General features: G+C 45.8%; 1 protein-coding gene across 9 annotated transcripts in view; it reads left to right on the top strand.

Moving 5' to 3' along the window:
• Window positions 1-13,268, top strand: part of LOC140427034 (rap guanine nucleotide exchange factor 6-like) — a 541,878-nt gene that overhangs the window by 364,921 nt on the left and 163,689 nt on the right. The window lies entirely within an intron of this gene.

Here is a 13,268-nt window from a genome sequence, read left to right as displayed (position 1 = left end):
AGATTTTCAGTAACACGGTGAGAAGCCGAAGTTGGGAAATTCCGACTTGGTAGACCCATCTCCACATATGTGGCCCCTCCATGCACTATTTTCACTCCTTTGGGGCGAGGTGGGATCACGCCAGGCCCAACAACCCCGGAAGCCATTCAGATTCGGCCACTGGGGTGGACAGGTGCCGAAGTGGGCTGGTTTAGAAGGCTTGCCTAGGTTCTCTGGGGTTTGATCCCATTTGCATTAAATGGTGTTAGGCCTTCTAGCCCCTTACCCTCGCACCCTCTGACCATCACAGTATCACTCACTCCCTAAGCCACGTCCATGACCCCCATGCCCCCGTACCCAGTATGTACTACACACAGAACCAATGAGCTCTATAATAACAATGGAAAGCCTGGGAATGCTCATAAAAAAACCAACAACAATCCGTAATGAGGTTTTCTGAAGAAACAGATGTCTGGCCATCTGTTTCTGTTGATATAGTTATCAGATGCTCTCAATATGAATGTTTGGCTGAGGTTCAAGACTCACTAATGGATTAGTTCTGCAGGGTCTGTTTACACAGGCTGAAGGGAGTAGTGCCTTTGATGAAGTGATAGGTCTTAAATTATAATGTGATATTGTTTCTGTGATCTGTTTTTTCAATATCTATATATTTATTTGGGCAAAAGAAGTGTGAAGTGGGATGAAGCTTCTGTTAGTGAAACTATGGATAACCATGACACTTTTGTAGTAAGTTGTAAGCAGTTTCTTTTGAAGTTAATTTCTGAACGGATATGTTTATTCACAATCATTTCAAGACTTGCCATTATTAATGTATGGCTCATTGGTTCTGTTCATAGCGCATGCTGGATGAGGGGGTATGTTAATACCTTTAAACATAACTTTTAAAAGGATCCGCAATTCAGACTACGCTTTATGACTGGTCTGAGGTGGACGGCACGGTAGCACAATGTTAACACTGTGGCTTCACAGCACCAGGGATCCGGGTTCGATTCCCGGCTTGGGTCACTTTCTGTGCAGATTCTGCACGTTCTCCCCGTGTTTGCGTGGGTTTCCTTCATATGCTCTAGTTTCCTCCCACAAGTCCCAAAAGATGTGCTTGTTAAGTGAATTAGATACTCTGAATTCTCCCTCAGTGTACCCGAACAGGTGCCGGAGTGTGGCGACTACGGAACTTTCACAGTAACTTCATTGCAGTGTAATGTAAGCCGACTTGTGACACTAATAAAGATTATTATCACGAGACGTCAAGAAGCTGGCCCAACTCACATACCCCTTGAGTGTATGTAATACTTAACCATGTAATGGATCTGCAAGCTTGAGAGTGCAGAATTCAGGCTCATTACCCACACTCTTATTCCTCACTAGTGACAATGGCTGACGATAGGAATTATGGCAGGAATTGTGGAATCATGTCACGTTTGCCATTTTTAAAGGACACTGGAGTCAATTCGACTCTGAAAGTGCAACTCTTGAGTGGGACAGGATGTGTGCATCAGAGTTTGAATTAAATAGGATGTGCAGCAGAGCTTGTGGGATAAATTAGCATTTAAGGAGTTGAGGTTGGAAGGCCTGCATGAAATAATCAAGACGATGATGGCTTATATAAACGTTATAGTGGTGAGAGGGCTGGCAGACGTGGAAACCAAGTTCAGCTCAAGGTTCAATTAGATCCCCATAAATAGTCCAGATAAACCTGAGAGTGGTCAGAGAGAGGGAGCAAATCAGTGACAAGAGAGCAAAGTTTCTGGCAGACACTGAATGCAATCATTTTTCTCTTTCCAGTGTTGAGCTGAAGGAAATTACGACTCTGTAAAATAAAACAAACCATTGTTATATTAAAGAACACATAGTGACACCTGCATACTATACATTTGGAATTGTGCTTTCTAATGTATCTGTCACTTACTTTAGGCAGAACCTACTACAAATGAACTATTGAGCTTCACTGAGAAATCTTTTGACAACGTTAGTTGAAAGTTTAAACTGTACTAAGAAGCAAAAACTAAAATTTAATTTCAAGGTTTTTTTTGGGTGAAATCTTTGCATTGGGCCCTGTTTATTGGAACACTTTGAATATCAGGCATCTGGGGCATAATTCTCCCAAGCCCCCACTGGCGGGTTTGTTGGTAGGCATGGGGGGACAGAATAAGGTTGGAGACCCAGAAATCAGTATGAATTTACAATGGGATCTTCACACTGGTGTGAATTTACAATGGGATCTTCCGCTCATGCCCACCGTGGCAGATTGGGAAACTCCCCAGAGGCCGGTATGAGCCTCATCTGCATCTCGTTAATAGGATGCGAATGAAAGCCAGACACCTACCCCAGATTCTCCATGGTACCAGCGGGCAAACATGCAAGCATGAAACACATTTGGAACAACAGGGCATGTAGATATCGGTACTCAGCTGAACATACCTGGGATACCTCCGTAGTTTGGGATGAAACTGTTAGCAACCCTGGACTCTGAAACTCCATAGTAGTGGGTTAAGGTTAGCATCTGCAGGTGGACCTTCCAGATTTAGTGTTGTAAATGGGGTCCATCTTCCGACCTCCAAATGCTCCTGGAAATCCATCTTCGTTTTCAGGAGGTCTCCGAGTGCTCCTAGAGGTCTATCTTTGTTTTCAGGTGATACACCTTTTTTCTTCAATGGTGGGTGAGTGATGTTGGGTGCCTTTTCAATATGGCGCCCAGACGCGATGGAGGACTCCGCGTGATCTAGGCCTGCTCTGCTCATGTGTATGGCGTAAAACATCCAAGTGCATAATTAATGAGGTTGGGGCTGGACGATTTGGAGTATTTTCCCACCAGACTCCACATTCCTACCCCTACCACGGCACTTAGTCTCAAAATGAGAGAATTCCGCCTCTGGTGTCAACACTACCAGTCAGGTACAGCACAGATGGGTCCAATGTAAACCTTCTCCTATTTAGCCTCAATTTTGGAAAAGCTGTCTTCCCATTTGAGTAAAATATTTTCCCATTTCTCCTGTTAGCCATGGCATGATCTCATTCAATGAAATAGCCAACTGGTGCTACTTGAGGGAAATGTACTTGCTATTGGATTACACAAATCATTTCATGTAGGACCTTTGCAGCTGGCAGGCATGAGGAAGATTCTCATTTCTTTAACATGTGAACAATTGGGGTGGAAGGTCATAGAGTTTTACGGCATATAAAGAGGCCCTTCGGCCTATCGTATCTGCGAGCTATCAAGCACCTATCTATTGCAGCACGTGGTCCATTACCTTGCATGCTATGGTGTTTCAAGTGCTCATCTGAATAGAAACCGCAACGCGGTTTCAAGACCCCTCGCCAAGCATACTCCTGGCAAACATCCAAGCGATGGAAAACAAGCTGGATGAACTTAACGCCAGACTTACCTCTCAGCGGGAAGTAAGAGACTGCTGTGTGCTCTGTTTCACAGAGATGGCTCACCCCCGCCTCACAGGACTGTGCCATACAACCTGAAGGCTTCTCAATTCACCGGGCGGACTGCACGGCATCATCAGGCAAAGCGAAGGGTGGAGGGGTGTGCCTCCTCATCAACTCCTCCTGGTGCTTGGATGTGGTGACCCTGGCGACCTACTGCTCCCCAGACTTGGAATACCTGACCGTGAAGTGCCGCCCGTATTATCTTCCATGTGAGTTCACTTCAGCCATTATCACAGCGGTCTACATCCCACCCCAGGCAGAAGTGAAGAAGGCGCTGGACGAACTATACACAGTTATAAACGACTACGAAACCGAACACCCGGAGACCTTGTTCATTGTGGCCGGAGACCTCAACAAGGCCAACCTCGAGTGTACTGCCAAAATTCCACCAGCATATTTCCTGTCCCACCAGGGGCGACAACACTCTTGACCCACTGCTATTCAAAAGTCAAGGGCGCCTACCGTTCCATCCTCCGACCGCACTTTGGGAAATCAGACTATAAGACGGTGCTCCTTCTCCCGGCATACAAGCAGAAACTGAAGTGGGAGAATCCAGCTAAGAAGGTTGTGCAGTGCTGGTCCGAGGAAACAGAAGAGCTCTTACGTGACTGTTTAGAGACAGTGGACTGGTCCATATTTAAGAACTCAGCGACCAACTTAAATGAGTATGCCACCACCGTCACAGACTTCATCAGCAAATGAGTGGACAACTGCGTGCCAAAGAAAGCAGTACGTACGTTCCCCAACCGGAAACCATGGCTCAATCGCGAGATTGACTCCCTACTGAAGGACAGATCTGAGGCGTTCAAGACAGATGACCCTGACCTATACAAGAAATCCAGGTACGACCTCCGCAAAGCCATCCGAGATGCCAAGAGAAAATATCAAACCAAGCTAGAGTCACAGACCAACTCTCGGCGGTTGTGGCAAGGACTAAACAACATAACAGGCTACAAAGCGAAGCCGAACAGTATCTCTGGCAGCACCACACCCCTCCCCGATGAACTCAATGCATTCTATGCTCGGTTCGAGCAGGTAACCAGCAATCCGCTGTCGAGTGCCCCAGCAGCCCATAATTCACCCATACCCACCATCACCGTTTCCGAAGTCAGATCGGCCTTCCCGAAAGTGAACCCTCGGAAGGCGACGGGCCCGGACAGGATACCTGATCGTGCACTCAGAGCCTGCGCGGACCAACTGGCAGAGGTATTCGCGGACATCTTTAACCTGTCCCTACTCCACTCCGAGGTCCCCACCTGCTTCAAGAAGATCATCATACCGGTACCAAAGAAGAACCAGGCAACGTGCCTCAATGACTACCGACCAGTGGCCCTGACTTCAGTCGTAATGAAGTGCTTCGAGAGGTTGATCATGAAGCGCATCACCTCCATACTCCCAGAACGCCTTGATCCACTGCAACTCGCATGCCGTTGCAACCGCTCCACATCAGACGCCATTTCCCTGGCCCTACACTCATCCCTAGAGCATCTCGAAAACAAGGTCTCCTGCATCAGACTCCTATTTATTGACTACAGCTCCGCCTTCAATACCATAATCCCAGCCAGCTCATATCAAAGCTCCAAAACCTAGGACTTGCCTCCCACTCAGCAACTGTATCCTCGATTTTCTGACCAGCATATCACAATCAGTAAGAATGAACAACAACACCTCCTCCAAAATAGTCTGCAACACCGGGGCCCCGCAAGGCTGTATACTTAGCCCCCTACTCTACTCCCTGTACACACACGACTGCGTGGCAAAACTTGGTTGCAACTCCATCTACAAGTTTGCTGACGATACGACCATAGTGGGCCGGATCTCGAATAACGACGAGTCAGAATACAGGCAGGAGATAGAGAACCTAGTGGAGTGGTGTAGCGACAACAATCTCTACCTCAATGCCAGCAAAACTAAAGAGCTGGCCATTGACTTCAGGAAGCAAAGTACTGTACACACCCCTGTCAGCATCAACGAGGTGGAGATGGTTAGCAGTTTCAAATTCCTAGGGGTGCACATCTCCAAAAACCTGTCCTGATCCACCCACGTCGATGCTACCACCAAGAAAGCACAACAGTGCCTATACTTCCTCAGGAAAGTAAGGAAATTCAGCATGTCCACCATTACCGACTTTCACAGATGCGCCATAGAAAGCATCCTATCGGGCTGTATCACAGCCTGGTATGGCAACTGCTCAGCCCAGGACCGCAAGAAACTTCAGGGAGTCGTGAACATCGCCCAGTCCATCACACGAACCTGCCTCCCATCCATTGACTCCATCTACACCTCCCGCTGCCTGGGGAAAGCGGGCAGCATAATCAAAGATCCCTCCCACCCGGCTTACTCACTCTTCCAACTTCTTCCATTGGGCAGGAGATACAGAAGTCTGAGAACATGCACGAACAGAATCAAAAACAGCTTCTTCCCCACTGTCACCATACTCCTAAATGACCCTCTAATGGACTGGCCTCATTAACACTGCACCCTGTATGCTTCATCCGATGCCAGCGCTTATGTAGTTACATTGTATATGGTGTGTTGCCCTATTATGTATTTTCTTTTATTCCCTTTTCTTCCCATGTACTTCATGATCTGTTGTGCTGCTCACAGAAAAATACTTTTCACTGTACCTCGGTACACGTGACAATAAACAAATCTAATTCAATCCAATCCAATCCAAAATAGGTTATACCATTCGACACTTGCTGGAACTCGCTGCCAGAGGAGGTGGTGGAAGCAGGGACGATAGGGACATTTAAGAGGCATCTTGACAAATACATGAATAGGATGGGAATAGAGGGATACGGTCCCAGGAAGTGTAGAAGATTTTAGTTTAGCCGGGCAGCATGGTCAGCGCAGGCTTGGAGGGCCGAAGGGCCTGTTCCTGTGCTGTACTTTTCTTTGTTCTTAAAACAATACATGAAACCGTTATTTTGAGCAGAGGAAGTATTTTACCGACTGTGAAATAAGTTGATTTTTGGCACTGGTCAAGAGAATGTCAATACTTATGATGTAATCTTTAAATCTGTCTTTTTTAAATGTCAAATTGACATTTGTTGAAATAATGCATTGATACCTTAAAGAATCGAAATGCCACAGTAACCTTTAGAATTATGCCTGACATTATCTATAACATCACATTTGGATAGAGATTTCTGATTTGTCATCTTTTGTTCAAAGCAACTTATTGATTTGGATCTTTTAAATACTTTGGGTGATGCAGTGTTCCTGTATTAGATATCAGTGGCTGAATGTTACCCCCTGCAGTATGCTTTGTTTTTCTTTAGTACTGAAGGAATGAATTTGTGGTATCCTGCTATATGCTCAATTCTCGGTAACCAAGTGATCATGTCTTCCTGTTAGAATTGTATATGTGGTACTGATTGAAATAAATGGCACCTATTGTTTTGTTGTTGTTGTTGAAAGCAGTGCCGAGCTGTAATACTTTGTGATAGAATGGGCCCTAAGTAATGTTCATCCCTGGGGATGTAGGAACCCACAGTTAGAACTTTTTTCAATTGAATATTTTGCAGATTTATTTTAAAATGCCAGCTTCGGTGGAGATGGTCACCCTCCTGATTCTTTTGTCTAAATAGAATCTCCACTCAAGATGACTGATTGTTTTTTTTTTCCAACCTTTCAGCAGCCACGCTGAATGCATGAAAGGAATCACAAATGAAGTATTACTGTGGGCATGGTTAAAATGACTACATGGGGTGGCCATCTTTGAGTATTGTAACCACCATTTGAGGCTGCTATATGATCCACTTAGAATTCTTTTGACACCAGAGCGATCTTTTATTATTGTGTGTGTATCTAAGTTCGTAAATAAGGATTAAATGAATATAAAATACTACTCTCATCAGCTCTTTTGAAATCTAACTTTAAACAGAAGTGTATATAAAATTGTTTTTTTTTTAATTTTAGAGTACCCAATTATTTTCTTTTACAATTAAAGGGCAATTTAGTGTAGCCAATCACCTAACCAGCACATCTTTGGGTTGTGAGGGTGAAGCCCACGCAGACATGGGGAGAATGTGCAAACTCCACATGGACAGTGATCAGTCTGCGGATGTGTCCCAACACCATGTCCCAAAGCTGAAAGGACTGTAGAGTAAATCTTCTCTTTCTGTGATCCTGACACATGCTGGAAATATATATTGCACCCACTGTGTGTAACATTTTAACCATTCAAGTTTAAGAGCAGAAAAAGTGTGGCAGAAGAAGTGCCAAAGTGGAATATTTTCCATTATGTTCTACCATTGCACCATCTTTTGCCTGTGTAAAGGAGTTGCTATAAAGATGCATTATAGCACAAAGACTAGATGCAAATTGTGTTTAGAATTAGCAATGACCAATGTAATGAGAAAATGTGGTTATTTCAGGTGGAATCCATCTTAAAATTAGGCTAATTTATTTGACAAGGGTGTGCTTTGTGTAGCTAATTAATTGTTTGAAGGTCTCCCTAGACAGCAGAATTGGTGAAGTGTACTATGTGATGAGCTACTGAACATATAGAGATTCATTACCTCTGCATTGTGCACTCTTCTACGACAAAGAATAATTTTGAGCCGGTAAGTAGGTTGAGGCTCCCTGAAAGGGAATGCCATCTGATGGTTTCCTCAACAAAAAAACAGAACATATAGAGATTTATTACTTTTATTTCTTGATCTGTGCTGAGTTAGCTGATCTCAGCTCCATGACAGTGAAGGGCTACAATTGGCTGTGGTTTCTCCAAGCTATAGAAAGGAAATATCAGTCAGATTTCTGCATCTGATTCTAGAAAGTACTTGGGAATGATGACAGGTTTGAGTTTGGATCTGATGCCCACTTTTCAGCTAGCTTGCTGACCACTCCAGGCTGAAGCCTCAGGATCATTGATAACCACAAAACTGCATCCATTGCCTCAGGAAGAAAGCAAAATGAGAAAGTATTTTATGTATCATTTAAAATTTCCAACCAGTGTTTCATATCTTCCAGTAAGGAGAAATTTGTTGAGTGCTGATAATATTGCAGTGGAACTAACTAGGACCTGTCAGTGTGCGATAACTGAATGAGTGGTTGAAAATATATTTAACAATCCCATTTTTGCTTTGGGAAGAAGGGCATGAGCAAATTTAAAAACTACATAAGTAATCTCTCACAGTGTCTGCAACAGTACTCTAGATTTCCTGAAGACACACGAGATGAAGATTAGGAATGTAATTTGGAAGGATTTTGGATTTCATGTGAGGTGTCAGCCCCCACCACACCCCACCCACATTTGTTTTTGTTTGGAACAGATAGTGATTTCTTATTTTTCCCTCCTTTCCACTGCGACTTTACACGGGAACAGGAGTAGGCCATTCAGCCCCTCGAGCCTGTCCCAGCACCAATGAGATCATGGCTAATCTTTGACGTAACTCCATATATCTGTTTATGGCATGTCCCTTCATATTTTTGCTCAACAAAAATCTGTCTCCGATTTAAAATTAACAACTGTTCTAGCTTCAACTGCTGTTTGTGGGAGAGAGTTCCAAACCTCCTATCACCCTTTGCATTAAGAAGTGCTTCCTAACATCTCTCCTGCAAACTATTATAACACTTTTTGGGAGGTGGGGAGTCGGCAAGTGAGAGTGGGAAACTGAACATGGTATACTTGTTTCAGACTCCTTCAATAAACTTAAAGATTGTTGGGTTTTATGGCTCCGTTCAAATGAGACATGGATGACCAAGGATGTTAGTTTTCTGATATCCATTTGCATGACGAGGATGGGAGAATTGCTAGTTCACAAAAAGTAATCACACAGGAATGTCGGCCATAGCTAGAGACTTCAGTAATATTAATTATCAAACAAACAAATACTGAGGATCATGCTCTTCCCAAACAAAATACTATGGTGGCACGAGCATAGATAAATTAAAGGCAGAGGCTGCCTTGCAACAAATTGATTCATGTACATGTCACTCCAGTTGTTTTCCTTGTTTCATCTGTTTGTGTCACTAACAATTTTCTGATTTTCCACTCTGTTTCTTGTAGACTTGTGCATATTACTCTTTGCTTAGTAATACTGGATTTCATTTTCCAATTGTAGTGGCTTAGGGGGATCTTCAATTTAAAAAAAAAAAAATTAATACATTTAGAATACCCAATTTTCATTTTCCCCCCCAATTGAGGGGCAATTTAGCGTGGCCAATCCACCTAACCTGCACATCTTTGGGTTGTGGGAGTGAGACGCACGCAGACACGGGGGGTATATGAAAACTCCACACGGACAGTGACCCGGGGCTGGGATCGAACCCGACTCCTCTGCGCTGTCAGGCAGCAGTGATAACCGCTGTGCCACCGTGCCGCCCCTGGGGGATCTTCAATTTTGAAGTCTTTGAAGGAGTTCAGTTACTATTGTTGATATTATTAACTCAAAGAACTTCAACTATCGTTAATTCAGTTCCTTTGTACCATAAATGTCAGCAACTTCTTTCAGTATTGTTATCAGTTTTCACTGTTTTAAACATCAATAGAAATAACAGGAAAAAGTCAAAGCAGTGCCAAAATTCACATTGATTCTGATCTTTCTAAGGATGCTAAACAATGATCAACAGACCCACACATTTTAGATTCACTGTTCTTATGTTCATTCAATGTTGTCAGGAAAAACTCGCCCAAGGTATTTCTCCAATGATTTTTTTCCCCAGGAGGGAGAATGCTAATTCCACTAGCTGGTTGATTTTTAAGTTGAGTCTTGATGTTCGGACTTGCGATTAAAATTGAATCATGTTTTGACTTCCGGTGGCGGCCTAGGAGTGAGTGATCGCATATTTGGCAGCTTCCGCTCATAGTGGTCTTTTTGTGGCCTTTACGCCGGCTTGTCGCAGGAAATTTGTAGGAAAAAGGTGCAAAAGTGAGAGGAGAAGAGAGTGACCCCTAGTTTATGGAGCTGCGGTCCAGAAATGCCCGGAAAGAAGCAAACCAGTTGTTGAGGCGAGTGAGGAGCGGACGACGCACACGGAGATGGCGGACGGGCAGGATCTGGCCCTGCCGGCTCAGTGGTCGATGGACCAGTTGGTGAGCTTCCTGAATAAGAAGTTCACCCAACAGTGGATGGAAAGCACATAGAACATACAGTGCTGAAGGAGGCCATTCAGCCCATTGAGTCTGCACCAACCCACGGAAGCTCTCACTTCCACCCTATCCTCGCAACCTAATAACCCCTCCTAACCTTTTTGGTCACTAAGGGCAATTTATCATGGCCAACCTGCAGGTCTTTGGACTGTGGGAGGAAATCGGAACACCCGGAGGAAACTGATGCAGACACGGGGAGAACATGCAGACTCCGCACAGACAGTGACCCAGCGGGGAATCGAACCTGGGACCCTGGCGCTGTGAAACCACAGTGCTATCCACTTGTGCTACCGTGCTGCCCATCACGCATCAGTCGTGATCACGCAAAGCACTGCTTTGACTTTTTCCTGTCATTTCTATTGATGTTTAAAACAGTGAAAACTGATAACAATACTGAAGGAAGTTGCTGACATTTATGGTACAAAGGAACTGAATTAACGATAGTTGAAGTTCTTTGAGTTAATAATATCAACAAATAGTAATTGTTGATTCAAAGACTTCAAAATTGAAGATCCCCTAAGCCAGTGCAATTGGAAAGTTTGGAGGACCTGGCCCGGGTGGTGGACTCTATCAAGGCGGTGTTTGACCGCGTGGAGACGAGAATGGCAGCCCAGGCACAGGCGAGCCAGAGGTTGGAGGAGCTAGTCGGGGAGCATGAGGAACAGTCAACTTCGATGGCAGCAGAGATTGGGCTGATGCGTGACCAGCAGAAATGACTGTTGGAGAAAGTGGAGGACTGTCCTTGGAGGCAGAACATATGGATCGTGGATCTGCCGGAGGGAATCGAAGGATCAGGTGCATATGTTGGGAAGAAGATGGAGAAGCTGCCTGGGGAAGGTGCGTTTGACCGGCCGTTGGAAGTGGATCGGACCCACAGGGCACTGATGCGCAAACCCCAGGGGGAGGGGGAGCCGCCGAGGGCGATTACATTGGTTCCAGGGCAAGGAACGCATCATGAGGTGGGCCAGGCAGACGAGGCGTTGCACTTCGGAAGGTGTCGAGATTCGGGTGTACCAAGACCTGGGAGCAGAGCTCGCAAAGAGGAGAGCGAGCTTTAATAAGGTCAAGTTGGCCCTGTACAAGAAGGGTATTAAGTTTGGTTTACTGTACCGGGCTCGCATTTGGGTGACCTATGGGGGCCGGGGCTGTACTTTGCCTCGGCAGAGGAGGCAGCGGACTTCATGAAGGGGAATGGACTGGCAGGGGTAGGAGAACCTTGAACTTTGATTGAGGGGAACTGAACTATGCTATGAAAAACTTTGGGTTTTAGTTGTTTGGGTTTCTTTCGTTTTTTTCGGTTTTGTTTGGGGTTAGGCCAGTTAACAGTGCTTTGTTAAGGGATGAGGGGTGTGTCTTTGGGTTCGGATCTTGGGAGGGATTGTTTGTTTTTACTTCTGGCCTTTGTTTTGACTGCACTAAGCGCAGGCGGGGAGGGGAATTAGTGGGGGGTAGGATGCTAGGTGCCATGGGCGGTGGCTACCAGTCTAACTGGATGGGCTAGTTCATGGAAGCAAAGTGGGGGGTGAGCTGAAGATCAATGTGGGGTGGGAAATGGGAGGGGGAGTGGGAGTGGTGGGGTTGGGCGGCGCGGGGGGTGGTTATACTGTTGACGGGGAGGGGATTTTCAAAGTGGAGGAGGAGGAGGAGGGTTGATGACTGTAGTTGCCTGAGGGCGGGCCGGGGAGTTTTGGGGCATTGGCCGCAGACTGGCCTAGGAGAGGCTATGGTTGATCGACAGAGTAGGGGGACGGGGTGCCCCCCTGACCAGGCTGGTCACGTGGAATGTTTGGGGACTGAATGGGCCAGTTAAAAGGGCCCGTGTGTTCGTGCACTTGAGGCAACTGAAGGCGGACGTGGCTTTGTTGCAGGAGACACATCTGAAGGTGGAGGATCAGATTAAGTTAAGGAAGGGATGGGTTGGACAGGTGTTCCATTCGGGGTTAGACTTTAAAACGAGGGGGTGGCAACCTTGGTTAATAAGCGGGTGGCATTCGAGGTGGGGAATATAGAAGCAGACATCAGGGGAAGATATGTTATGGTTAGTGGGGAGCTGGAGGGAATGGCCGTGGTATTAGTAAATATATATGGCCCGAACTGGGATGAAGTTGACTTTGTTAGACGGGTACTGGGAAGATCCGGACCTAGATTCACATTGACTGATTATGGGGAGAGATTTCAATATGGTCCTGGATCCAAGGCTGGACCGGTCGAGTTCTAGGTCTGGGAAGGTATCAGCTACGGCAAAGGAGCTCCGGGGGTTCATGGAGCGTATAAGGGGGTCGATCCGTGGAGGCTTGGGAGACCGAGGAGTAAGGAGTTTTCATTCTACTCCCATGTGCATAAGGTGTATTCCCAGATAGACTTTTTTGTTGTGGATAAGACGCTGCTGGCTGAGGTGGTGGATGCTGAATATTCACAGGGTGGACTTGCAAGTCAGCAAAGGGAAGGCTCAGCGCCTGCAATGAAGGTTGGGTATGGGGCTGTTAATGGAGGAAGAGGTGTGTGAGCGGCTGAGGGAGGCCATTCGGGCATATATATAAGGGTCAGTGACACGGTGAGGTTTCGGCGAGGATGGTTTGGGAGGCATTGAAGGCGGTTATTAGGGGGGGAATTCATCTCAATTCGGGCCAATTGTGAGAAGGCTGAGCAGACTGAGTTGGACAGATTGGTGGGCAAGATTGTATAGGTGGACAAGAGGTACGCGGAGTCTCCGGATGACGGGCTTTTGAAGGAA

The sequence above is a fragment of the Scyliorhinus torazame genome, chromosome 7, assembly GCF_047496885.1.
Source record: "Scyliorhinus torazame isolate Kashiwa2021f chromosome 7, sScyTor2.1, whole genome shotgun sequence".
Lineage (NCBI taxonomy): Eukaryota > Metazoa > Chordata > Chondrichthyes > Carcharhiniformes > Scyliorhinidae > Scyliorhinus > Scyliorhinus torazame.
The sequence above is the reverse complement of the archived record's forward strand: the minus strand, read 5'-3'. Positions and strand labels throughout refer to the sequence as shown.